Here is a 4,621-nt window from a genome sequence, read left to right on the forward strand (position 1 = left end):
GAGTGTTTTACCTGTGTGTGTGTGTGTGTGTGTGTGTGTGTGTGTGTGTGTGTGTGTGTGTATCATGTGTGTACCAGTAACCATCAGGTCAGAAGAGGGCATTGGATCCCCTGAAACTGGAGTTACAGATGGTTGTGAGCCACCATGTGGGTTCTGGGAACTGAACTCAGGTCCTCTGCAAGAACAAGTCCTCTTAACTTCTGAGCCATCTCTCCAGCTCTGAGAAGACATTTCTTAGGAATGGAAAAGTCCAGTCCCCCACTTCTGGTAGAGTACAGTGGAAATGAACTCTTTTCTTATGCACTATTTTCAAACTTTCTCATTATGTGGCCCCGTGAGCCTTCTGCCTGGACCTAGGAGTCCTTATGTGTAAGAGAGAGGAAGTACTGGGCAGCAGAAGCCAGTTCTCTGATTTCCTGTGATCAATCCTTATATTAAAATGAGTAGAACTTAGTAGTTTTTGTTCTTTTTGTTTTATATAGTTTTGATCCTTTTGAAATGCTTATTCTTTCATTTTCTTCTTTTCAAATATTCCTGACAAAAGAATTACAGAAAGCGAAAATCTAGTGATCTCCAAAGTGAGAATTAAATGGCCAAGGGTAAATTCCTTTTTAAATAAGTAGGGAGCCGAACTCTTGATGTCTCTATATCAACACTTACAGCTGCTAAACAGTCAGATGTGCCTTATGCAAGACCCTTGAAGGCTGTGGACATTGGTATCTTCATTTGGGATGACGATAACTTTGCTGAATAAAAATTAAAAGACGCCATAGTTTTGGAGTGAATTTCAAACCAGGCTAAAACTAAAGTGTGGTCACTCATAAAACAGTTCCCCAAGAAGCAGAAACTAAATGTCTTATTTGACCTTCTAAGAAATTAGGTTAGAGTAGCAGCTCCCAGTTTCCCACCTGGCATTATAGGGAAGTTCCTCCTGTCTCCATCCGGTCATACAGAGAAAACTGAGCAGCCTGGTGCTGACCAGGTTCCTCCTGTCTCTGTCCGTTCACACACAGAAAAAACTGAGCAGCCTGGTGCTGACCAGTCTGTTGCTTTTCTGTTGTTCTGCCTTCCTGCTCCGGGCACATGAGGAAAATAACATTTTTGCTTCAACATTCTTTTTGGTTCTATTCAGGTTATTGGAATATTTATTTATTCTGTTTTATGAATGTATAGCCTGATTCTAGAATAAAAAAATAAAGCCAATCAGATTGTTAACTCAGTCATAATTTTGTTCTTTGACATTTGTGTTACTTTATATGCCAATTACCAGACTAGAACATAATAGATTCCGCTAAAGCCATGCTGAGTTTTTATCTGTATTTGCACACAGTGGACTCTGCAAGTGGCAAGTACTCATAAAATGGATATATGGGATAGATTTTCCTGTATCGTTGGCTACTGTTATAGGACCATAAATAGATACTATTACCTTTCTATACTAATAGCTCTTTTGCTCACTGATGTATTTTCATAGTTTTTCCTATTCAATTTATTTTCACCTCAAATTATCAACACTTCATTATTTTACTGCTGTCAAGATATTTGAAAAAAATGATAAAAAAGATCTTATTGTAAGACTTTTCATTTGATGCATAGGTAAATCTAATGGGCAAAACTAATTACAGGTAAAATGATATCACCATGTTTTTCAAATTAACTCTTCAGCTATAACCAGGGATGGTAAAGTTTAGAAATCAACAGAGATTGTTGGAAGGGATAATGTATCAGTAAAATGGGAAATTTTAATAGAAACCACTTTCCAAAATCTCCTCTAGTGATTGTTGTAATTGGAGATGCTGGATTGAAAATGTGATAAAAACATTCAACAACAGGCAGTGTGCCAGCCTTCAGAATGAATTTATCCAGGCACTTTATGACATTAGCTCTTTCGAATGGTCTATCTCTTCGTTATTTGTTCATGAGCTCATTATTTTCTTTATACAGTAATGCTGACAAAAATTTGATCTGACCATCTCATACTGCAAATTCCCTTAAACACTCAGCTACTGGCAATATTGCTGCATGCATATTGAGCAAGTTGACAATAAAACTGTATTTGAGTAATGCAGCAGCTTCCAATTTTCAGTAAGGAAGAATTGTAGTCATTGGAGCATGAAGATGATGTGCCCACCAGTGCAGAATGTTAGTGTCTTGCATGTTAAAAGTTTAAATCTTCAGTTAAAATAGTTACAAATGCTTCCAAGTGAACAGCATACACTCTGATGTAGTTCCTCAAATTCAGTCCCAGTAGCTCTCCTGTAGGTATTTGTATTCCAAAAGGCTTAAGTGATGGCATGGTGTGGGTGGTAATAGCATGCTTTCCCATTTTGTGCTTTTGTGGGGTTTGTGTGTGTGGGGTGGTTGGGGGGGTGTATTATTTTTTCCTTGCTTGTTTTATGAAGAGAAAGAGAGAGAGAGAGAGAGAGAGAGAGAGAGAGAGAGAGAGAGAGAGAGAGAGAGAGAGATTGAGAGAGAGAGAGAGTTGGGTGAGTGAGAAGTATCTGGGAGGAACTAGAGCAGGGGAGAACATGATCAGAATGTACTATATGAAAAAATGTTTTTTTTTTTAAAGCTGCTATTTTTTTGGAAAGGAAAAACTCAATAGAAAGGAAGATTAAACTCAGGTTTCTCAGTTTGTTCAAAACATCTCTTTTTATCAGTTATTTAAGGATGTGGTGGTGAAGCTAGAATTTCAGAAGGCCAGGCATCCCCTGTTGCTATAGGAGAACAAACTGTATATGATTCTGCACATTGAGGTTGGCATCTCTCACATATGGCATTCCTCATATATGTGCTTGTCATGGATCTTCTTGGGCCACTCTCTGCAGATCTCTTCAGTTTCTGTTTAAGAAGGTTCACAATGAAGACTACTTTTGTTAGCTGACCAGATGATCAGCAGAATTGAACACATGCATACAAATAATCTTCTACACAGAGGCATTAAACCAGATAATTTCTTAATGGGTATTGGGCATCACTGTAAGGTTACTCCTTACTGATTTTGGTTTGATCAAAAAATACAGAAGCCACAGCACAAGGCTACACATCCCATTCAGACAAGATAAAAACCTCGATGGCACTGCTCAATATGCTAGCATCAATACACATTTTGGTCTTGAGCAGAGTCACTAAGATGACATGGAATCTTTAGGGTATGTCTTGATGTATTTTAATAGGACCAGTCTGCCAGTCAAGGGCTAAAGGCTGCAACAAAGGAACACAAATATGAAAAGATTACTGAAAGGTCCACTGGTGTTGAAGTTTTGTATATGCTGTTTCCTGCAGAATTTGGCATGTACTTAAATTACTGTTGTGGGCTGTGCCTTGAGGAAGCTCCAGATTGCATGTATCTAAGACAGTATTCAGCATCCTCCTCAGGACCCTGAACTACCAATATTTGATTGGACAGTGTTAAAGCAGAAAGCGGCACAGCAGACAGCCTCCCCCAGGGGGGCGGGGTCAGCAGGCCCAACCCCCCCCCCCCCCACAGGCAAGCAAACTGACAAGCTAAGAGTAACATGAACATTGTCTGGGTGTAAATTGAGGGGGAGAAGCAGCAGTGTAGATGATTAGAGCAGCGTTTGTTTCTCCCCCAATCTAGAACTTTTAGTTCATATGTACAGTGCTGGTGGTTGTGGACAACCATTTACTAGGTATAAAGAACTTAATTTCCATATAAACTGGCTCCAGGCAGCATTGCTGATGCTGGTCCTGAGCTGTAGTTGCAGTAATAATGAATACTAAGTGAGGTAGTGAAATATGGTGTCTGGTGTTCTATATTTATTTTCCTCAAGTGGAAAAGTTAACTAAATGTTTGACACAGGAATTGGTGGAGAAATTGTGACTATGCCAGTTTTTTTGGGTGGTTGTTATTAAAAGCTTTTTTTTTTGAACCATACTGCTTTGAAATATCATTTTAGAAGACTAGCATGAACAGTCTTCAGCCACAGTTGTGATGGTTGTTCATGTGCTCAACTGTGCATTCTTAGGCTTTTTCCACGCCTGGGGTTCCTAAATTGTCCACTTAAAACATCCTTTAAATGGCTGGCTTCTTGTTTGCAAGCCAAAGATTCCAGTGTTTGAGCATTTGAAAGACCGTGCCTGCTTATCTGTGCTAGAAATAACAGCATCTCAAGTGAAGACCATAAGAAAAAAAATGTGGAGACTACTAGATTCTACTGAGGATTTGCCATTAACTCTATAATGTTCTTGGTATTAAAAAACAAAAGCATATTTGTCATAGGAATTTAGTTACCATATTACAACTGAACATGTGTTTGTGTTGCCTAGATAAATGTAATCACTGTAAACATTAAAAAAAGAAAAAAATCAATTAAAAAAAGGAAAAGAAGAGGTGGTATGGTAAATGCCTGTAATCCAATCACTCCAAGTGTTGAGTATCACTGTGAGTTCAAAGCTAACATGGTGAGAAATTGAAGGCCAGCCTGGTCTACCATTGAGAACATGTCTCAAATCTCCAAAATAAATAAATGTTAACGCTAATAGTTTCTCATGTGTCTCCTTGTCTGTTTGTGTCTTGATAGTTCATTTCTCTATTACTGGATCATATGCCACTGTATGATATTTGCCTATTCACTTACTGAAGGAAACTGTTGTTTAC

At 38.5% G+C, this 4,621-nt stretch overlaps 1 pseudogene; it reads left to right on the plus strand.

The window, feature by feature from the left end:
* The first annotated feature begins 2,672 nt into the window (after window positions 1–2,672).
* Window positions 2,673–3,522, plus strand: LOC131911065 (casein kinase I-like; annotated as a pseudogene).
* The last annotated feature ends 1,099 nt before the right edge of the window (window positions 3,523–4,621 follow it).

Source organism: Peromyscus eremicus, chromosome 5 (assembly GCF_949786415.1).
Source record: "Peromyscus eremicus chromosome 5, PerEre_H2_v1, whole genome shotgun sequence".
Classification (NCBI taxonomy): Eukaryota; Metazoa; Chordata; class Mammalia; order Rodentia; family Cricetidae; genus Peromyscus; species Peromyscus eremicus.